Raw genomic sequence first — 23,955 nt, forward strand, 5'->3', positions numbered from 1 at the left:
GTCATTGAAAGCAACCGTGCAGGTGCAGCAGGCAGTGAAGAAAGCAAATGGTATGTTAGCATTCATAGCAAGAGGATTTGAGTTTAGGAGCAGGGAGGTTCTGCTGCAGTTGTACAGGGCCTTGGTGAGACCGCACCTGGAGTATTTTGTACAGTTTTGGTCTCCTAATCTGAGGAAAGACATTCTAGCCTTAGAGGGAGTACAGAGAAGGTTCACCAGATTGATCCCTGGGATGGCAGGACTTTCATATGAAGGAAGACTGGATAGATTAGGTTTATACTCGCTGGAATTTAGAAGACTGAGGGGGGATCTTATTGAAACATATAAAATTCTTAAGGGGTTGGAGAGGCTAGATGCGGGAAGATTGTTCCCGATGTTGGGGAAGTCCAGAACCAGGGGTCACAGCTTAAGGATAAGGGGGAAGTCTTTTAGGACCGAGATGAGAAAACATTTCTTCACACAGAGAGTGGTGAGTCTGTGGAATTCTCTGCCACAGAAGGTAGTTGAGGCCAGTTCATTGGCTATATTTAAGAGGGAGTTAGATGTGGCCCTTGTGGCTAAAGGGATCAGGGGGTATGGAGAGAAGGCAGGTACAGGTTACTGAGCTGGATGATCAGCCATGATCATATTGAATGGCGGTGCAGGCTCGAAGGGCCGAATGGCCTACTCCTGCACCTATTTTCTATGTTTCTATGTGATTCATATCCCACTGTTGGTCCTCATGCTGCCTTGGAAAAGCATCCAACATAATCAAGCGGCACGGTGGCGCAGCTGGTAAAGCCATTGCCTCACAGCGCCAGAAACCCTGGTTTGAACCTGACCTTGGATGCTGTCGATGTCGAGTTTGCACGTTCTCCCTGTGACCGCCTGGTGCTCTGGTTGCCCCCCCACATTCCAAAGAAGGGTCTCGACCCGAAACGCCACCCATTCTTTCTCTCCCGAGATGCTGCCTGACCTGCTGAGTTACTCCAGCATTTTGTGAATAAACAGGTTTGTAGGTTAATTGGCTAATGTAAACAGAATTGTTCCTCGTCTGTAGATGAAACTAGTGTATGGGTGATCGCTGGTTGGCGTGGACTCAGTAGGCCGAAGGGCATGTTTTCACGCTGTAACTCTAAACTAAACTAATCATGATCCATCGCTAATCACCCATCCATCGTGAAATGTTTCGAGAGGCTAGTTATGGAATGCATTACATCCAGTCTACCCAGTGGCCTTGACCCACTGCAGTCCGCCTACCGCCACAACAGGTCCACGGACAAAGCCATTGCCCTAGCCCTACACCTACATCTGACTCTTATTCACAGACGGCAGCTCTGCCTTTAATACCATTATACCATCCAAGCTTATCACCAAACTCACAGGACTTGGTGTCAGCACGATATCTCTGCAACTGCATCCTCGACCTTCTGATCCCAACCAGTGAGGATAGGGGACAAATCATCCTCCGCGATGATCCTCAACACTGGTGATCTGCAAGGATGTGTTCTCAGCCCCCCTTCTTTACTCTTTTCACACCCACGTCTGTGCAGTCATGTACAAATCCAATTCAATTGTCAAATTCGCAGACGACACCACCATTGTGGGGCGGATGTCATATAATGATGAGACGGAGTACAGGAAGGAGATTGAGAACCTCGTGTCCTGGTGTTGAGACTACAACCGTTCTCTCAATGTCAGCAAGACAAAGGAGACAGTGATCGACTTCAGGAGTGAAGTGGTACACGTTCCCCAGTTTGCATTGACGGTGCCAAAGTAGAGATGGTTTGAAAACTTCAAATTCCTAAGAGTCAATGTCATCAATGACTTCTCCTGGACCACCCATATTGAAGTAACGCCCAAGAAAGCAGTTCCTTAGAAGGCTTAGGAAGTTTGGCATGTCCCCTACAACTCTCACCAACTTCTACAGATGCACCATCGAAAGCATTTTATCAGGACATATCCCAGCTTGGTTTGGGAACAGCTCCATCCAAAACCGCAAGAAGTTTCAGCAAATTGTGGACACAACCCAGACCATCACACAAACCAACCTCCCTTCTATTAACTCCATTTATACCTCACACTGTTTCGGCAAGTCCAGCTGCATAATCAAGGATGTCGCACCCTGCTCACTCTCTCTTCTCCCCTCTCCCATCAGGCAAAAGGTATAGAAGTATGAAAACGCACACCACCAGATTCGGGGACAGTTTCTTCCCAGCTGCTATCAGTCAACTGAATCATCCTACCACAAGATGAGGCCAGTGCTGAACTACTATCTACCTCTTTGATGACCCTTGGACTATCGTTGATTGGACTTTGCTGGCTTTACCTTGCTCTAAACGTTATTCCCTTATCATGTATCTATACACTGTAAATGGATTGATTGTTATCATGTATTGTCTTTCTGCTGGCTGGCTAGCACGCAACAAAAGCTTTTCACTCTACCTCGGTACACGTGACAATGAACTTAACTGAACTGAACTAAACTAAACAGAAAATAGACACAAAAAGCTGGAGCAACTCAGCGGGACATGCTGCAATTCTGGAGAGAAGGAATGGGTGACGTTTCGGGTCAAGACCCTTCTTCAAACTAAACAGCTCAGGCTTAACAATGCATTTAATGTTAAGGAAATTGGATTTAATGCGTAAGGCCCAGACACAGTAATGAGAATGCTATTCACTCAAAGAAACTAACACTGGCAACAAAAAATATCAGCTTTAGAAAAAATAATTCAATATCCAGGGATTTCTTCCAATCCACTGCAAACAATGGAATGTTATTATACTAGAATGCCAAAGCTTCTGTGAAGCAATCAAGAAGCACAATATTTTGTCAACACATCTCTATTCCAAGAAATATAATATACTGATGTTAAACTTGGGTCAAAACATGTTTCTTTGGTATGTTCCTCCTGTCCTTCTTAGGACATCATCTCGTGAGCATTGGCATTCATTCAACATATCCCCCAGCGGCCATCCTTCATCTGTGAGCAGGGACAGCATTGACTGGCAAATGTGGGCAGTGCCATGGCCAAGTTTAATCCTGTCCTCATCTTCATAAGTTCATAAGTGATAGGAGCAGAATTAGGCCATTCGGCCCATCAAGTCTACTCCGCCATTCAATCATGGCTGATCTATCTCTCCCTGCCTTCTCCCCATAACCTCTGACACCCGCACTAATCATAAGATCGTGAACCCTGCATGTTCTGATCTCTCCCTGCCTTACCATCGCACATACGAGTCAAAAGCAATTAACCCCAGCTGTGTTACTAACTGAAATCTGTTTGCCTCTCAACAAACAATCAATGAAATGTAAAAAAAGATATTTACGGTATCTGAAAGGGAGTGTCAACCCGAAATGTTGCCTATCAACGTCCTCCCGAGATGTTGCCTGACCCGCTGAGTTACTCCGGCATTTTGTGTTTTTTTTTCTTGTAAACTAGCATCTGCAGTTCCTTGTCTCGTCATAGAGTTATAGAGTGATATAGCATGGAAACAGGCCCTTCGGCCCAACTTGCCCACACCGGTCAACATGTCCCAGCTACACTAGTCCCACCTGCCTACGCTTGACTCATATCCCTTCAAACCTGTCCAATTCATGTACCTGTCTGTTTCCATTAAACGTTGGGATAGTGATAGTCATAGCTCGTTCCATACACCCAACATGCTTTGTGTGAAGGGTCCTTTAGATAATGTGATGTCCTCTAGATGCAAGTATGTGGAGTGTCTGCAATTAAAATCTCTGCAAATCACCATTTGGCTTGTACTCGCTGGAATTTAGAAGATTGAGGGGGGATCTTATAGAAACTTACAAAATTCTTAAGGGGTTGGACAGGCTAGATGCAGGAAGATTGTTCCCGATGTTGGGGAAGTCCAGAACAAGGGGTCACAGCTGAAGGATAAGGGGGAAGTCTTTTAGGACCGAGATGAGAAAACATTTCTTCACACAGAGAGTGGTGAGTCTGTGGAATTCTCTGCCACAGAAGGTAGTTGAGACCAGTTCATTGGCTATATTTAAGAGGGAGTTAGATGTGGCCCTTGTGGCTAAAGGGATCAGGGGGTATGGAGAGAAGGCAGGTACGGGATACTGAGTTGGATGATCAGCCATGATCATATTGAATGGCGGTGCAGGCTCGAAGGGCCGAATGGCCTACTCCTGCACCTATTTTCTATGTTTCTATGTTTCTATGATTACCAAGTATTTTTTTGCCTCATGAATGATCAGGTAATTTGTTCCAAGCACAAAATTCTTTCTTATAAAAAACATAGAACACCACAGAGCAGGAGTAGGTCCTTCAACCCACAATGTCTGTGCCGAACATGATGTTAAGATCAATTCTTATCTGCCTGCACATAATCCATATGCCTCCGTTCACTGCTCGACCATATACCTCTCCAAAAGTCACTGAAATGCCTCTATTGTACCTGCCTCAACTACATCCCCTGGCAGCGAATTGCAGGCAGTCACCAACCTTTGTGTAAAAAATGTACCCTGAATATCTTCTTTAAACTTTGCCCCTCTCATTTAACTGGGGCAATTACCATCTAGTATATGTTAATATACTTATTTCCAACCATTTAATTGTAATTATAATTCTCAGCATTCACTTTGAAATGTTACAGAATTATAAAAACTGAAAGTGCTGGAAACACTCAATAGGTCAGGGAGCATCTGTTTCTCTCTCCACAGATGCTGCCTGGCCTTCTAAGTATGTTCAGCATTTCCTGTTTTTTATTTCAGATTTCCAACAACTGCAAGTTTTCATTTTATTTTTCATGAAAGGATTGAGCTGTCATTTACCCTCCCAATGCACTGGCCAAAATTCCTTCCTAATGTCATCAGATAAGAACGTTTTGAAATAAAATAAAACTTGTAGGGAGGATGGACATCAATGGTGTGGCTGGGATTTAGTGGCCTGTGAGGACTTTACTTTGGACTTTAGAGATACAGCGTGGAAACAGGCCCTTCGGCCCACCAGGTCCATGCCGACCAGCGATCACTAACACAAACACCGTCCTACACACCAGGGATATTTACAATATTACTAATGCCAATTAACCTACAAACCCGTACGTCTTTGGGGTGTGGGAGAAAACCGGAGCACCCGGGGAAACCTCACGCGGTCACGGGATAACTCCCTACAGACAGCACTCGTGGTCAGGATCGAACCCGGGTCTCTGGCGCTGTAAGGCTGCAACTCTACCGCTGCACCACAATGCCGCCCAGTAGATTGTGTGGGGGTGGGAGGGGGGATGTGTAGTTTATTCTACTGCTGCAGTCTCTCATCATAACCCGCCATTCCTCACACTACAAGATCAATCTGTAACAGTTCAGTTGAATAACGGCAGCCGCTGCACTTTAAAATCACACTGTGTCCGTCGCCCATGTTGACAGGATGTTACTTTAAATTTATTCCTTGTGCTGATAAGGTTGGGCTGTTAAGCATTCGAGGCCTCAAAAGCATTAAAGTGACATGATTTTTTATGAAAGTGTTTGGAAAATGTCAAGATACATGCGGTCCAGTGATAGAGATTGCAAAGCAAGGCATCCCACATCACTTGTGCCTGAGCCAGTGAAGTAGATTTCCTTTTATATTGACTCCAGGGCAATAAGCAATAGCCTGGACAAGGTCCAGAAAGGAAAATCTTTGTAAGATTGGTAATAGAATTTTCCTTCCAGTTAATGAAAGGAAAATTATCGAGGATTCTTAAATGGTCACGATGTCCTTTCGGGCTAATTTTCTGTGCTTTCTCTAAGCCATGTTTCCTGCCCAGGCAAAAATCTACACCATCCATTACCTTGTAGGAAGAAACTAGACAATTTTCCTATCCTCCACCTTACGATGAGCAGCTCTGCCTTCTGTACCTGGTGAGTATTTTCTGGTGGGTTTACCTGCTGTGGGGGAGAAACCTGAAGGGTTTTGCCTGAAGAGGCGTGGAGAGGAACATCGGTTCCCGGGACAACTGGAACGGATACGACGGCTGCAATGGGCCTTTCAAAAGATCTTCAAAAGATCCATCATTGTACCGGTGCCAAAGAATGCCTCTCCAGCGTGTTAAAATGACTACCGACCGGTGGCCCTCACCTCGGTTGTCATGAAATGCTTTGAGAGGCTAGTCAAGAAGCACATCTGCGCCCTCCTTCCTCGCAACATGGACCCACTGCAGTTCGCATACCGTCCGAACAGGTCCACGGAGGATGCGGTCTCCCAGGTTCTGCACACCGCTCTCTCTCATCTGGACAGCCAGGGGGGCTATGTGAGGATGCTGTTCATTGACTTTAGTTCAGCATTCAACACAATAGTCCCCAGCAGACTGGTTGAGAAACTGCTGGAACTGGGGCTTAGCACCCCTCTGTGAGCCTGGGTCCTGGACTTTCTCACCGCCAGGCCCCAAGTGGTCAGGATGGGGGAACACACATCTAGCCCCCTCACCCTGAACATAGGATCCCCCAGGGTTGCGTCCTTAGCCCCCTACTGTACTCCCTGTACACACATGACTGTGGGGCCAGGTTCAGCTCAAACTCCATCATCAAGTTTGCTGATGACACTGTGGTGGTGGGCCGGATCTCCAACAACGATGAGAAGGCCTACCGGGAGGAGGTGGCTGATCTGGCACTCTGGTGTCAGGACAATAGCCTCCTCTTGAATGTCACTAAAACGAAGGAGCTGATTGTGGACTTCAGAAGGGCGGCACGGCAGCGCAGCGGTAGAGTTGCTGCTTAACAGCGAATGCAGCGCCGGAGACTCAGACTCAGGTTCGATCCTGACTACGGGGCTGCACTGTAAGGAGTTTGTACGTTCTCCCCGTGACCTGCGTGGGTTTTCTCCGAGATCTTCGGTTTCCTCCCACACTCCAAAGACGTACAGGTATGTAGGTTAATTGGCTGGGTAAATGTAAAAATTGTCCCTAGTGGGTGTAGGATAGTGTTAGTGTACGGGGATCGCTGGGCGGCACGGACTTGGTGGGCCGAAAAGGCCTGTTTCCGGCTGTATATATATGATATGATATGATATGATAAACATCCAAGGACGTACACGCCACTGGAGATAAATGGGTCTACTGTGGATAGGGTGAGCAGTTTTAAATACTTGGGAGTCCACATCACAGAGGATCTGACGTGGGCTACGCACATTGCCGCACTGGTGGGTAAGGCAAAGCAGCGCCTTTACCACCTTAGACAACTGAAGAAATTCAGAGTGTCTCTGAGGATCCTTCATTGCTTCTACTCTGGGGCTGTAGAGAGCATCCTGTCCGGCAACATTACAGTCTGGTTTGGGAACAGCTGTGCCCAGGACAGGAAGGCCCTGCAGAGAGTAGTGCGTTCGGCAGAACGCACCATGGGAACTACACTCGTCCCCCTGCAGGACCTATACATCAGGAGGTGCAGATCCAGAACAAGCAAGATCATGAGGGACCCCTGCCACCCCAGTAACGGACTGTTCCAGATGCTACGATCAGGCAAACGCCTCCGCTGTCACGCTGTGAAAACGGAGAGGATGAGACGGAGTTTCTTCCCACAGGCCATCAGGACTGTCAACTTTTATAACCCCAGAGACTAAATTTTTGTCTACACTATAGTAACTTATTAACTTTATTTATATGCTGTAACTGTAATTCTTTTTGTGCACAATCCGCAGGCATTGCCACTTTCATTTCACTGCACATCGTGTATGTGTATGTGACAAATAAAATTGACTTGACTTGACTTGCGGCCAGCTAGCGGTGCCTGGGGCGGTAAATGGTGACAAAATGGCGCCTCTTTGCTTATGGACTCAGTGGGCTGTTCTGTGCGTACTGTACTGAGGGGGGGATCTTATTGAAACATATAAAATTCTTAAGGGGTTGGAGAGGCTAGATGCGGGAAGATTGTTCCCGATGTTGGGGAAGTCCAGAACAAGGGGTCACAGCTGAAGGATAAGGGGGAAGTCTTTTAGGACCGAGATGAGAAAACATTTCTTCACACAGAGAGTGGTGAGTCTGTGGAATTCTCTGCCACAGAAGGTAGTTAAGGCCAGTTCATTGGCTATATTTAAGAGGGAGTTAGATGTGGCCCTTGTGGCTAAAGGGATCAGGGGGTATGGAGAGAAGGCAGGTACAGGTTACTGAGCTGGATGATCAGCCATGAACATATTGAATAGCAGTGCAGGCTCGAAGGGCCAAATGGCCTACTCCTGCACCTATTTTCTATGTTTCTACGTTTCTATGACCAGGGTGACTGTGCTTATGTACGGAGATGCAGAAAAATGTATTTAATTGTGTAAAATGGAACTGCAGATGCTGGTTTACACCGAAGGCAGACACAAAAAGCTGGAATAACTCAGCGGCAGGCAGGCAGGCAGGCCGCATTTCTGGAGAGAAGGAATAGACGATGTTTTGGGTCGAGACACTTCGTTAGACTGAGGGTCTTGGGGGAGGGGGGGAGTCTGGAGACATGGAAGAGTGTGAAAATGACTGATCAAAGCAGATAATGTTAAAAGGAAATGTAGAATGGTTCATTGTTAGCTATGGGGAAGAAGAGAAGGTGGCATACAATCAGTAAAATTAATCAGAATGTATTTTACTGTATCTGGTACATGTGACAATAAAGAAACCATTGAAGACAATCACTGTCACTATTCCCTTTATCATGTCTCTGTACACTGTGACTGGCTTGATTGTATAGTCTTCTCACTGACCGGATAGCATGCAACAAAAAGCTTTTCACTGTACCTTGGTACACGTTGACGATAAACTAAATGAAATAAACTAAACCAAGGTGGACTAAACTAAACTAAACTCCAGCAGGAAGCTTGGAGAACAATGACGAAATTTACTCCCAGCCGGATGGGAAAGAGGGAGTTGGGAGTGGAGATGGTATTTTGCCACCAGACATCGTGTGTATTTTTAAAACACGACAGAGAGTCGAATGAATGCTGTGGTAATAATATGTAAACCACATATCAACACACATACTGCCGTTGTGACACTGTTATTGAAGAGCTCTCATAACAGACTTACTCCCACCACGGTGCCAAGAAATGAGCCAAAAGTTTTCCCATTCGATGGTGAGGACAATTCTGGTCTGGTTGGGCTGGCTATATTTATTCTGGCTGCTTAACAGTAGCTCGTAGTTAGAGAGTGCTTTGTGCACACGTCTTGCATAAAAGTCATAGCTTGCATTTATCCATTATTAGATGAAAGTGGATTATACGAATAGAACCAGCGTTTCCCCTTCAGAGTGGGAATAGATGACCTTGAGTATCAGACTGACCCATGTAACCACATTCATTCATCAATCTGATCGTGCTGTGATTTCAAGGAAATGTCTAAAAAGTGGAGGGTATAGTCTTAAGAATATAACTGCAGATGCTGGTACAAATCGAAGGTTTTTATTTCACAAAATGCTGGAGTAACTCAGCAGGTCAGACAGCATCTCAGGAGAGAAGGAATGGGTGATGTTTCGGGTCGAGACCCTTCATCAGATTGAAGAAGGGTCTCGACCCGAAACGTCACCCATTCCTTCTCTCCTGAGATGCTGCCTGACCTAATGAGTTACTCCAGCATTTTGTGAAATAAAAGGGTATCGTCTTAGGTTTGTTGTTAAGTTTGTTACTTCTTTTACAAGCTGCAGTATCCTTTTCCTGGGCGCCGATTTCGGACATTTGCTATGTAACAACGATTGATTAATCCACCTTTCTAGGACACTCGGACACTCGGATAACCCCTTTCCGGACGAGCCAAGGTGGGAGCGATGAGATGAGCTTGGATTGAGTGGATGTGGAGAGGATGTTTCCACTAATGGCAGAGTCTAGGACTAGAGGTCATAGTCTCAAGATTAAGGGACGTTCTTTTTAGGAAGGAGATGAGGAGAAATTTCTTTAGTCAGAGGGTGGTGAATTTGTGGAATTCTTTGCCACAGGAGTCAGTGGATATTTTTAAGGCAGAGATAGATAGATTCTTGATTAGTGCAGGTGTCAGAGGTTATGGGGAGAAGGCAGGAGAATGGGGTTAGGAGGGAGAGATGAATCAGCCATGATTGAAAGGCAGAGTAGACTTGATGGGCCGAATGGCCTAATTCTACTCCTATCCCTTATGACCTTATGATCTTATGAGTGACTTTCTTCTGTCTTGCATGATTCTACATTTGTTATTATTTATTTCTCCCATGTGATGTTCACAGCAATGCTTGCCTGCATTTATTATGCTCATTATGCCCACAACACCCTGACCATGCTCTATTCTCTTTACTACCTTCGGGAAGAAGGTAGAGGAACCTGAGAACCGCTACCTCCAGATTCAAGAACAGCTTTGCCCCATTAACCATCAGCCTTTTACACAGAAACATAGAAAATAGATGCAGGAGTAGGCCCTTTGGCCCTTCGAGCCAGCACCGCCAATCAATATGATCATGGCTGATCATCCAAAATCAGTACTCTGTCCCTGCTTTCTCCCCATATCCCTTGATTCCATTAGCCCTAAGAGCTGTATCTAACTCTCTCTTGAATACATCGTTTTGAGTTACTATGCATAACGCTAACCTACCTCAGCACCGATCTACTATTTACTTTGTACAAGACTGCATTATATATACGGGCTTACATTATTAGAGTCTGGTTACCTAATATAACTGACGAGACCAAGGTGCAGGAGTAGGCCATTCGGCCCTTTGAGCCAGCCTCGCCATTCAATGTGATCATGGCTGATCACTCTCAATCAGTACCCCGTTCCTGCCTTCTCCCCATACCCCCTGACTCCGCTATCCTTAAGAGCTCTATCTAGCTTTCTCTTGAATGCATTCAGAGAATTGGCCTCCACTGCCTTCTGAGGCAGAGAATTCCACAGATTCACAACTCTCTGACTGAAAAAGTTTTTCCTCATCTCCGTTCTAAATGGCCTATGCCTCTTGTACAATGATAATTAAATACTTATGAAGCTTGACTCATAATTTATTACCTGTCTCCTATTCCTTTAAGGTGTTGATCCTGAACTGAGAAGTCATGTCATTCAGTCAGGAGTAACAGAGGTCAGATCAAGTAAGAACAAATAATTTCCTTTTCAGAAGGTAATGAGTGGATCAGATGGGCTGATACAATGGTTATAAATGCCATTCATTAGCAATAATAATACTTCACTTTAAATTCAGATTTATTTCATTAGTTTAGAGGTACAGTGCGGAAACAGGTCTTTCGGACCATCGAGGGATGTTTTAAAAGTGTACGAAACGTATAAGATTATTAAGGGGTTGGACACGTTAGAGGCAGGAAACATGTTCCCAATGTTGGGGGAGTCCAGAACCAGGGGCCACAGTTTAAGAATAAGGGGTAGGCCATTTAGAACTGAGATGAGGAAAAACTTTTTCAGTCAGAGAGTTGTGAATCTGTGGAATTCTCTGCCTCAGAAGGCAGTGGAGGCCAATTCTCTGAATGCATTCAAGAGAGAGCTGGATAGAGCTCTTAAGGATAGCGGAGTCAGGGGGTATGGGGAGAAGGCAGGAACGGGGTACTGATTGAGAATGATCAGCCATGATCACATTGAACGGCGGTGCTGGCTCGAAGGGCCGAATGGCCTCCTCCTGCACCTATTGTCTATTGTCTATTGTCTATTGTACTGAAGAGAGCTCAGGATGTGCACGTCCCCGTGAGAGTAAAAGGCAAAGCAGGCAAACGTAAGGAAGCTTGGCTGACGAGGGAAATTAAGATGTTGGTCAAAAACAATAAGGATGCATGGGACAGGTATAGGCGGCTGGGATCAAGTGTATCCCTGGAGGGGTTTCGGGAACTAAGGAGCAAACTAAAAAAGGTGATCAGAAGGGCATGTAGCATTAAGGACAATCCCAACAGATTTTATAAATACATAAGGGGGAAAAGGATAAGTAGAGAGAGAGTGGGACCTCTCAGGAATCAAAGCGGTCACCTCTGTGTGGAGCCACAGGAGACGGGCAAGGTCCTCAATGAGTATTTCTCCTCTGTATTTACCGAGAAGAAAGATAGTAGGACACAGGAAATTGGAGCAGTCACTGGAAGTGTCATGAGAGCAGTCAGGGTTACCATCGAGGAAGTACTGAAGGTATTATCGTGTACGAAGGTAGACCAATCTCCAGGGCCTGATCAGAAATATCCGGGAAACTAGAGAGGAAATTGCGGGAGCCCTGGTTGAAATCTATGAGTCGTCCATAAATACAGGAGTGGTGCAGGAAGACTGGAGGGTGGCAAATGTTGTGCCTCTTTTCAAGAAGGGCTGCAGGGAAAATGCTGGGAACAATAGGCCGGTGAGCTTAACATCTGTAGTTGGTAAGTTACAGGAGAGTATTCTGAGGGAGAGGATATACGGGCATTTGGATGGGCAAGGGCTGATTAGGGATAGTCAGCATGGTTTTGTACGTGGGAGGTCGTGTCTCACAAATCTGATTAATATTTTTGAAAATGTGAGCAAAAAGGTTGATGAGGGCAGAGCTGTAGATATTGTGTACATGGACTTTAGTAAGGCGTTCGACAAGGTGCCGCATAGTAGGCTGCTCTGGAAGGTTAGATCGCATGGGATCCAAGGAGAGAGAGCTGAATGGATAGCAATTTGGCTCCATGGAAGAAAGTAGAGGGTGATGGTGGAAGGTTGCTTCTCAGACTGGAGGCCTGTGACTAGTGGTGTGTCACAGGGTTCGGTGCTGGGCCCGTTACTGTTTGTCATCTACATCAATGATTTGGATGAGAACGTACAGGGCAAGATTAGCAAGTTTGCTGATGATACAAAAGTTAGTGGTTTTGCAGATAATGAAGATGGTTGTGAACGATTGCAGCAGGATCTGGATCGATTGGCCAGGTGGGCGGAGGAATGGTTGATGGAATTTAATACAGAGAAGTGTGAGGTGTTGCATTTTGGAATGTCTAATAAGGGCAGGACCTACACAGTAAATGGTGGGCCCCTGGGTAGTGTTGTAGAGCAGAGGAATCTAGGAGTACAGGTGCATGGTTCCTTGAAGGTCAAGTCACAGGTAGATAAGGTGGTCAAAAAGGCTTTTGGCACATTGGCCTTCAGTAGTCAGAGTATTGAGTATAGATGTTAGGAGGTCATGTTGCAGTTGTATAAGATGTTGGTGAGACCACATTTAGAATATTGTGTTCAGTTCTGGGCACCACGTTATAGGAAAGATATTGTCAAACTTGAAAGGGTTCAGAAAAGATTTACGAGGATGTTGCCAGGAATAGAGCGTATGAGCTATAGGGAGAGGCTAAGTAGGCTGGGTCTCTATTCCATGGAGCGTAGGAGGATGAGGGGAGATCTTGTAAAGGTATACAAAATCATGAGAGGAATAGATCAGGTAGATGCACAGAGTCTTTTACCCAATGTAGGGGAATCAAGGACCAGAGGACATAGGTTCAAAGTGAAGGGGAAAAAATTCAATAGGAATCCGAGGGATAACTTTTTCACACAGAGGGTGGTGGGTGTATGGAACAAGCTGCCAGAGGAGGTAGTTGAGGCTGGGACTATCCCATCATTTAAGAAACAGTTAGACAGATACATGGACAGGACAGGTTTGGAGGGATATGGACCAAGAGCAGGCAAGTGGGACTAGGGTAGCTGGGACATTGTTGGCCGGTGTGGGCGAGTTGGGCCGAAGGGCCTGTTTCCACACTGTATCAATCTATGACTCTATGACTCTATGTGTCGGCTCCACCCTCACATTAACACTATCCCACACAGACTAGGGATAATTTACATGTATACCAAGGCAATTAACCTACAAACCTGTACATCTTTGGAGTGTGGGAGGAAACCGAAGATCTCGGAGAAGACCCACATAGGTCACGGGGAGAACGTACAAACTCCGTACAGACAGCACCCATAGTCAGGATCGAACTGGGATCTCTGGCGCTGTAAGGCAGTAGCTCTACCGCTGGGCTACTGCGCCGCCCACAATTACTTCCCCAGGTGCAGTAATTGCATGCTAGTCCCACCACTACTGCTTGCTAATCCGACTACATCAATTTAAGATGAATTGATGCTGAAAAACCTCGTCTTGAGTGCAGTTACAAAATTATTTCAGTGTGTCAGCCTCCAAAAGTGCCAGCAGAATTTGCAGCCAACTCACGCCCCTGGGTGTTAACACTGGACTGAGCTGGACTATAGCTTAAGAGATCAGAAAGGTCCAAAGCGCGTTTGGGGTTAGGAGTTGGATAGTTTACACACTTTATTCATTGAAGAAAAATCTAGAGGATTGTTAACTGGTAATGCTATCCGATGGGGGTAATTTTCACTGCTGCATGCTCTATCTAACTTGTACAGATTCTGGGCTCTTGCACATCCCCAGATTTCCACCCAACGTTTACCAGAATGCTGCCTGGTTTAGAGGGTTTCAGCTACAAGGAGCTGAATGTTGGATGCTTGCTCTGGAACGTGGAGGTTGAGGGGAGACTTGGAACTATCTAAAATTATAAGGCATAGATATGGTAGACAAGTCCCGGGGTGGAAATGTCCAGCACGAGAGGGCAAAGCTATAAGGTGAGAGGGGGAATGTTTAATGGAGATTTGTGGAGCAAGTCTTTTTTATACAGAGAGTGGTGGGGCCTGGAACACATTGCCAGGGCTAATGGTGGACGCAGATACACTGGTGGTGTTTAAGAGGCTTTTAGATAGATTCATGGAAGTGCAAGGAATAGAAGGGTATGGATCATGTTCAGGCAAATGAGAGTTTAATAGACAATAGACAATAGACAATAGACAATAGGTGCAGGAGTAGGCCATTCAGCCCTTCGAGCCAGCACCGCCATTCAATGCGATCATGGCTGATCACTCTCAATCAGTACCCCGTTCCTGCCTTCTCCCCATACCCCCTCACTCCGCTATCCTTAAGAGCTCTATCCAGCTCTCTCTTGAAAGCATCCAACGAACTGGCCTCCACTGCCTTCTGAGGCAGAGAATTCCACACCTTCACCACCCTCTGACTGAAAAAGTTCTTCCTCATCTCCGTTCTAAATGGCCTACCCCTTATTCTCAAACTGTGGCCCCTTGTTCTGGACTCCCCCAACATTGGGAACATGTTATCTGCCTCTAATGTGTCCAATCCCCTAATTATCTTATATGTTTCAATAAGATCCCCCCTCATCCTTCTAAATTCCAGTGTATACAAGCCCAATCGCTCCAGCCTTTCAACATACGACAGTCCCGCCATTCCGGGAATTAACCTAGTGAACCTACGCTGCACGCCCTCCATAGCAAGAATATCCTTCCTCAAATTTGGAGACCAAAACTGCACACAGTACTCCAGGTGCGGTCTCACCAGGGCCCGGTACAACTGTAGAAGGACCTCTTTGCTCCTATACTCAACTCCTCTTGTTATGAAGGCCAACATTCCATTGGCTTTCTTCACTGCCTGCTGTACCTGCATGCTTCCTTTCATTGACTGATGCACTAGGACACCCAGATCTCGTTGAACTCCCCCTCCTCCTAACTTGACACCATTCAGATAATAATCTGCCTTTCTATTCTTACTTCCAAAGTGAATAACCTCACACTTATCTACATTAAACTGCATCTGCCATGTATCCGCCCACTCACACAACCTGTCCAAGTCACCCTGCAGCCTTATTGTATCTTCCTCACAATTCACACTACCCCCCAGCTTAGTATCATCTGCAAATTTGCTAATGGTACTTTTAATCCCTTCGTCTAAGTCATTAATGTATATCGTAAATAGCTGGGGTCCCACCACCGAACCTTGCGGTACCCCACTGGTCACTGCCTGCCATTCCGAAAGGGACCCATTTATCCCCACTCTTTGCTTTCTGTCTGTCAACCAATTTTCTATCCATGTCAGTACCCTACCCCCAATACCATGTGCCCTAATTTTGCCCACTAATCTCCTATGTGGGACCTTGTCGAAGGCTTTCTGAAAGTCGAGGTACACCACATCCACTGACTCTCCCCTGTCAATTTTCCTAGTTACATCCTCAAAAAATTCCAGTAGATTTGTCAAGCATGATTTCCCCTTCGTAAATCCATGCTGACTCGGAATGATCCTGTTACTGCTATCCAAATGTTCAGCAATTTCGTTTTTTATAATTGACTCCAGCATCTTCCCCACCACTGATGTCAGACTAACTGGTCTATAATTACCCGTTTTCTCTCTCCCTCCTTTCTTAAAAAGTGGGATAACATTTGCTATCCTCCAATCCACAGGAACTGATCCTGAATCTATAGAACATTGAAAAATGATCTCCAATGCTTCCACTATTTCTAGAGCCACCTCCTTAAGTACTCTGGGATGCAGACCATCAGGCCCTGGGGATTTATCAGCCTTCAGTCCCATCAGTCTACCCAAAACCATTTCCTGCCTAATGTTTGGCACGGTGGCGCAGCGGTAGAGTTGCTGCCTTACAGCGTTTGTGGCACCGGAGACCCGGTTCGATCCCGATTATTGGTGCTCTATGTATAGAGTTTGTACGTTCTCCCCGTGACCTGCGTGGGATTTCTCCGAGATCTTTGGTTTCCTCCCACACTCCAAAGACGTATAGGTATGTAGGTTATTTGGCTTGGTGTATATGTAAATTGTCCCTAGTGTGTGTAGATAGCGTTAGCGTTCTTCTTCAAACAATATCTAGAATTCTTGCAGTTATTACCGTGTGGTTCTTACAAATATAGATGATACAAGTGTATGGTACGAGCGCGTGTGGTAAAGAACTGTATGCTCACCATCCTCCGTGTCTAAACTCACCCACAACCTCTGTCGACACACACTAGCCTCCTCCCATCTGGACACTCCCCATTACGCATTAAGTCACACCCACACGCAGGCAAAAAAGACATAAACTAGAAATATTAAAACATAGCCATAACACAATGACAATAACTGAATTAAGCATAAATGGCTCCTAAAGGGCCCATGAAATAGATGCATTTCAAGCAATCAACTGAAAGATTCCCCTTCAGTCATGTTTTAACCAAAAATAGATTGTAGGAACTAGAAATTACATTGGATTATCATGTACAGAAAGGCAGATGAGATGAAGAGAGATAGATGTAGCTGGCAGATAATAAAGAAAATAACAATTATTTATTATTTAAGCGGTGGACTTCAGTGCTTCTACTCTGGGGCTGCAGAAACCATCTTGTCCGGCAACATCTCAATCTGGTTTGGGAACAGCTCTGCCCAGGACAGGAAGGCTCTGCGGAGAGTAGTGCGTTCGGCTGAACGCACTTTGGGAACTACACTCGCCCCCCCTGCAGGAGCTATACATCAGGAGGTGCAGATCCAGAGCCAGCAACATTATGGGGGACCCCTACCACCCCAGCAACGGACTGTTCCAGCTGCTACGGTCAGGCAAACGCCTCCGCTGTCACGCTGTGAAAACAGAGAGGGTGAGACGGAGTTTCTTCCCACAGGCCATCAGGACTGTTAACTCTTATATCACCAGGGACTAATTTACTGTATTAATTAATTTTTTTGTGTTGTGCCTTCTATTCTGTTTTGTAGTTTTAGCACAATCCGCAGGCATTGCCACTTTCATTTCACTGTACATCTTATATGTGTACGTGACAAATAAAGTAGACTTGACTTGACTTGACTTGGACCACAATGCTGAGAACTATATTCTGTTATTCATGATATTCCCTTTATCCTGTATCTGTACACCGTGGATGGCTCGAATGTAATCATGTATTGTCTTTCCGCTGTCTAGTTAGCACGTAACAAAAGCTTTTCACTGTACCTTGGTTAAAACTGAGGACTCACCCAGAGAGTCGTGAATTCGTGGAATTCTCTGCCACAGGAGGCAGTAGGGGCCAATTCACTGGATGAATTTAAAAGAGAGTTAGACTGAGCTCTAGGTGCTAGTGGAATCAAGGGATATCGGGAGAAGGCAGGCACAGGTTACTGATTGTTGATGATCAGCCATGATCACCATAAATGCCGGTGCCAGCTCGAAGGGCCAATTGGCCTCCTCCTGCACCTATTTTCTATGTATCTATGTTTCTATGGTACACATGACAATAAACTAATGATGAATGACTTGATTGTATTTATGTATAGTATTATCTGTGGAATTTACTGCCTCAGAAGGCAGTGGAGGCCAATTCTCTGAATTCATTCAAGAGAGAGATAGATAGAGCTCTTAAGGATAGTGGAGTCAGAGGGTATGGGGAGAAGGCAGGAATGGGGTACTAATTGAGAATGATCAGCCATGATCACATTGAATGGCGATGCTGGCTCGAAGGGCCGAATGGCCTCCTCCTGCACCTATTGTCTATTGTCTATCTGACCCGAAACATCACCTATTCCTTCTCTCCTGAGATGCTGCCTGACCTGCTGAGTTAATCCAGCATTTTGTGAATAAATACCTTCGATTTGTACCAGCATCTGCAGTTATCTTCTTATACTATCTATCTGATCTGCTTGGATAGCATGCAAAACCAAGTTTTCCACTGTACCTCGGTACACGTGACAAAAATAAACCTAAACCTAAACCTAAACTCTCCAATACCAACTAGATTTCGAATGAATGAGACTTCCCACTTTTAAAATTACATTTCCAGAGCCAGATTTGCTTTTTGGCAGTAATTACTTTTTGGCAACGGTTTAAAAGTAGTTTCCTTCAGCATGACCAAGCCCTCACCTTTTCTCGAATTTTAGTGGGCAACAAGTGTGAGAAGGTGGCCCAAGGACACACTGAGTCCATGATCACAAACGGCCTTAGCAAGTACATCTTGGTGGGCTCATTCAGTGAGGCCATGCGGATAGAACTCATGAACAAGAATGGCGCAACCACTATGATGGGGTTACACTATAATTGTCCCAATTGCCAGCGGAAGCCAGGGGAACAGATAAGTACACAAGAGATAGGAGTAGAATTAGGCCATTCGGCCCATCAAGTCTTCTCCATCATTCAATCACGGCTGATCTATCTTTAACCCCATTCTCCTGCCTTCTCCCCGACAACTGTAATAATCAAGATTCCATCTATCTCTGCCTTAAGCATATCCATTGACATGGCCTCCACAGCCTGTGACAACAAATTCCACAGATAACCAAAAGATCATGCATTGACGATCCAGAAGATTAAGCCACATGGAATCCATGGTGTATTAGTAAATTGGATACAAAATTGGCTCGATCATAGAAGTCAGAATGTGATGACAGAGGGGTGTTTCTCTGAGTGGAGATCTGTGACTAGAGTGCATGGCCTGGATTAGTCCTGGACCTTTGTGTTTTGTGATATACACAAAACATTTGGTTGACAGTAAGTTTGCAGACAAGATGAACATTGGTGGAGATGTGTACAGTGAGGACGTTTGTCAAGGGATAAAGATCAGCTCGAAATTTGGACAAAGAAATGGCAAGAGTTTATTCTGGACATTCGAGGTGATGCACTTTGGGAGGTCAAATGCCAGAGGAAAGCTTACAATAAATGGCAAGATCTTTGGGGATAGACACGAAAGCGCTGGTGTAACTCTGCGGGTCAGGCAGCATCTCTGGAGAAGAAGGATGGGTGAAAAAGGATGGGATAAAGAACCTTTCTTCAGACTGAAAGTAGAGGGGGGGATCTGGAGGTAGGAAAAAAATAGTTGGGGATATTTGTAGATTGGTTATTTCCTACTAACCAATGGTAGCGCTTGTTAGTAGTTGCTCCACATAATATGCGATATATATTACCAAGAGCTTGCTTACGTAGACAATAGACAATAGGTGCAGGAGGAGGCCATTCGGCCCTTCGAGCCAGCACCGCCATTCAATGTGATCATGGCTGATCATTCTCAATCAGTACCCCGTTCCTGCCTTCTCCCCATACCCCCTGATTCTGCTATCCTTAAGAGCTCTATCTAGCTCTCTCTTGAATGCATTCAGAGAATTGGCCTCCACTGCCTTCTGAGGCAAAGAATTCCACAGATTCACAACTCTCTGACTTAAGTTGTGAGGAGAAAAGATTAAAGGAGATTTAGTTTGGTTTCGTTTAGAGAAACAGTGTGGAAACAGGCCCTTCGGCCCACCGAGTCCGTGCCGACCAGTGATCCCCGCACAGTAGCTAGGGACAACTTACAATCTTTACCGAAGTCCCTTAATCTACAAACCTGTATGTCTTTGGAGGGTGGGAGGAAACCGGAGTGCCCGGGGAAGAAACACGCGGTCATGGGGAGAATGCACAAACTCCGTACAGACAGCGCCCGTAGTCGGGATCGAACCCGGGTCTCTGGCGCTGTAAGGCAGCAACTCTACCGCTGCGCCACCGTGCCGCTCTCAAAGATGCGTCTGGCAGGTTTTTCGTACAGAGACCATTAGATGCTTGGATTTGCCCTGCTGGGGGTAGTGGTGGAAGCAGATATGATAGCAATGTTCAAGAGGCATTTAGATCGACACATGAACTGGCAGGGGACAGAGGAACGCAGACAATCTGCAGGCAGATGGGATTAGTTTATATTGGCAACATGGTCGGCACAGAGACAGCGAGCTCGAGGGCCTGTTCCTGCACTGTGCTGTTCTACGTCCCAGTTCAATTCTATGTCAGTCGCTGAGCATTGTTGAAGAGTCAAGCATGTTGGACAGCAAATATTTGGACTCTTCATTTGACTGTGCGTTTGTGGACTCCAGAGTTGCTGTGCCTGTTATTCTGTGACCATTGTTAGCCTCGTAGTTATTTATGTATAATCTGTGCTTTGATCTCTTTATATGGCTGAGCGTCATGCTTGATTTAATCATCCCAGTAAGTGCCTTGCGACAATTTTTTTTACACCGAAGCATTATGCAGATGCGAGTTAGCGTTACTGTTTCAGCGAGTGTGACCAATCTGACCCATGCTCTCAAGCCACCCACGGGCTTGAATTGAGAACCATGTGTCGAGAGCTCTCTCTACAGCTGTCTTATCGGCAGGCACGTGAAACACAAGTGACCCCAACCACTGCAAACAAGTGCTACACCTGGTGTGCGAATTCCAATAGTGTTTGCAATGCAGAGAACCCCTTTCACTTTAAATTACCACGGAGGACATCCTGTCCTTTAGGCTGAAGATGGACACAAAAAGCTGGAGTAACTCAGCGGGACAGGCAGCATATCTGGAGAGAAGGAATGGGTGACGTTTCGGGTCGAGACTCATCGGCTTTCGGCTTTCGAACAGGCCCTTCGGCCCACCGAGTCAGCGCCGACCAGTGATCACCCCGTACACCAACACAATGAGGGGTACGAATGGGGCTGAAGATAAATAATAAAGACCAGTGAAGAAGAAAAATGACGTCTGGGTGAGATAGGAATAGAAAGAGAGGAATGGAATCAGAAATTAAAAAGAACTGAATTCCGGAAAGGTAGAGGCACAGGATCTCTTGCTCAGAGAAAGGGAATCAAGAACCAGAGGACGGAGGTTTAAGGTGAGGGGGGAAAGATTTACTAGGAACCTGAGGGGTAACTTTTTCATACAAAGGGTGGTGAGTGTATGGAACGGGCTGCCGAGGAGACAGGAACAAATCGCGACGTTTGAGAAGCCTTTAGACGGATACATGGATGGGACAGATTTAGAGGGATATGGGCCAAAATGCAGGCAGATGGGGCTAGTGTAGATGGGACATGTTGGCCGGTGTGGGCAAGTTGGGCCGAAGGGCTGTGTTTCCACGCTGTAAGACTATGAGATTCAATTGATTATTATTAATTGTTGGGTCGAGAATTAAGAGGGGGGAGGGGCAAAAAAAACCCGATTCTTTGAAAAGTAAAAGTATCTCCCAATCTCAATCGCACCAAAAGTGCTGGAGGAACTCAAGGGGTCAGGCAGCATCTGGGGAAGGAATGGACTGGTGACGTTTCCGGTCGGGACTATTCTCATCCCTTCTTGAGTCTGAAGAAAGGTCCATCTGCAGAAGCACCCCGACCCTTCTTTAGTCAGAGGGTGGTGAATCTGTGGAATTATTTGTCACGGAAGGCAGTGGAGGCCAAGTCAATGGATATTTTTAAGGCAGAGATAGATAGATAGATTCTTGATTAATACAGGCGTCAGGGGTTATGGGGAGAAGGCAGGAGAATGGGGTGAGGAGAGAGAGAGATAAATCAGCCACGAGTGATTGGCGAAGTAGACTTGATGGGCCGAATGGCCTAATTCTGCTCCTATCTCTTGTGACCCGCAACTCTGCCTCTCCATTCCCTCCACAGATGCTGACTGACCCCTCGGGTTCCTCCAGCACTTTGTGCTTCGCTTGTTCTGAGGGATTGTTTGAAGGGAAGGGCGGAGGGGTAGGGGGAAACCACAGCTGAAGAAAGAGAGAAGACATAACAGAAGCACTGGTAAGGAAGGTGGCGTCATCAGAACAGATGTAACAGAGACAGAAAAGCTGGGAGAAGTGAATGGAGACCTTGTACTAATGGTAATCTTGAACAAATTGGAATTTTGCTTTGGAGTGGGGGGGAAATTTCAAGTCAAATTGAAACTAATAAATCATTTTTTTTTAACAAAAGAGTTTACATTTTTTTTAAAAGAAAAAGATAGTAACTTTCCTGTCTTTAAAATTATACTAATATTATTCCTTAACATTACGTCCTTGTTCATAACACGTTTTCGACTCTCTCTCTCTCTCTCTCTCTCGCTCTCTCTCTCTCTCCCCGTCTGTCTGTCTCTTCACATGAAACAGCTGCAGTCAATGTATCCTCGGGAGCCGCTCACAAACCAGCTATTAAAAAAAGTTTTTCTGGAACAGATGTCCACCCGAGTGCTGGGGAATGTGCCAAAAGTTTCGTGTGACTGAATGTTTCTTCCCCAAATCGCGTGCCTTTCCTCTGCCCTCTGCCCTGAGTGGCGCCAGCTTCGCTTCCCACACCAGCAGCCGAGCATCTGGAGTCTGAGACTGCACAAAACACCAAACACTCCCGAAAAACCATCCCCTCCATTCATCCACTCCACAAACAACACGGTGGCAAGATCAGCGCGTGATTTATTAGACAATATTGCAGCTGGAACGTTCAAGAATGCTGAGGGAGGTTCAGATGAAGTTTAAAAAACTCCCATTGTCATAAAATAGGAACGAAACCTTGGATCACTTTCATTTAATTTGCTGCACAAGTTTTTTGTTTTTTTTTAACAAAAAAGTTTTTTAAATTTTTTTTTTTTTTAAACAAAACAAAAACCCTGTATTAAATGCAGGCTGTGCATTGATTCGATAATATCACCAATGTTATATTTAGAACTTTAAAGAAAGAGGGCCATTAAAATGTCTACAGAATGAAAGTTGATCAACACAAAGGTTTTAATGAGTAAATATTTTTGGAAGCCAGATCTCTCAACGTAGATCTCTTCCCCTCCCTCATCCCTTCAACCACCACCACCCCCACCCCCCACCCTCACCCTTCCACACAAACACACACACACATACCTCCGGCGCCCCACCCCCATCAAGTCCTTCTCGGTTCAAGTAAAAACAAATGACCGCACTGTTCTGCAATGTTCGAGCTTACCAGAGCTCAGTAAAGGCCACCGCGAGTAATGTCGAGATATAAAATGTAGGCTGATAAAGTGATAAACACATTGAACCGAGCCAAGGGTCGACGAGAGGCAGATGTCAGAGGCGAGGGAATGGGGGACATCATGGAGTCGTACAGCACAGAAACAGGCCCTTCGGCCCAACTTGCCCGTGCAGACCAAGGTGGCTCATCAGCACTAGTCCCGCCAGTCCGCGTTCGGCTCATACCCCTCTAAACCTTTCCTATCCATAACAGTCAGTGGGGGTGGAGGGGTTAATAGACAATAGGTGCAGGAGGAGGCCATTCGGCCCTTCGAGCCAGCACCGCCATTCAATGTGATCATGGCTGATCATTCTCAATCAGTACCCCGTTCCTGCCTTCTCCCCATACCCCCTGACTCCGCTATCCTTAAGAGCTCTATCCAGCTCTCTCTTGAATGCATCCAGAGAATTGGCCTCCACTGCCTTCTGAGGCAGAGAATTCCACAGATTTACAACTCTCTGACTGAAAAAGGTTTTTCCTCATCTCCGTTCTAAATGGCCTTCCCCTTATTCTTAAACTGTGGCCCCTTGTTC

The 23,955-nt window shown here is 45.7% G+C and overlaps 1 protein-coding gene across 1 annotated transcript in view; it reads right to left on the bottom strand.

Moving 5' to 3' along the window:
* The window catches only part of atoh8 (atonal bHLH transcription factor 8), a 39,007-nt gene that overhangs the window by 7,713 nt on the left and 7,339 nt on the right, over positions 1 to 23,955 (bottom strand). The window lies entirely within an intron of this gene.

The sequence above is a fragment of the Rhinoraja longicauda genome, chromosome 1 (assembly GCF_053455715.1).
Source record: "Rhinoraja longicauda isolate Sanriku21f chromosome 1, sRhiLon1.1, whole genome shotgun sequence".
Lineage (NCBI taxonomy): Eukaryota > Metazoa > Chordata > Chondrichthyes > Rajiformes > Arhynchobatidae > Rhinoraja > Rhinoraja longicauda.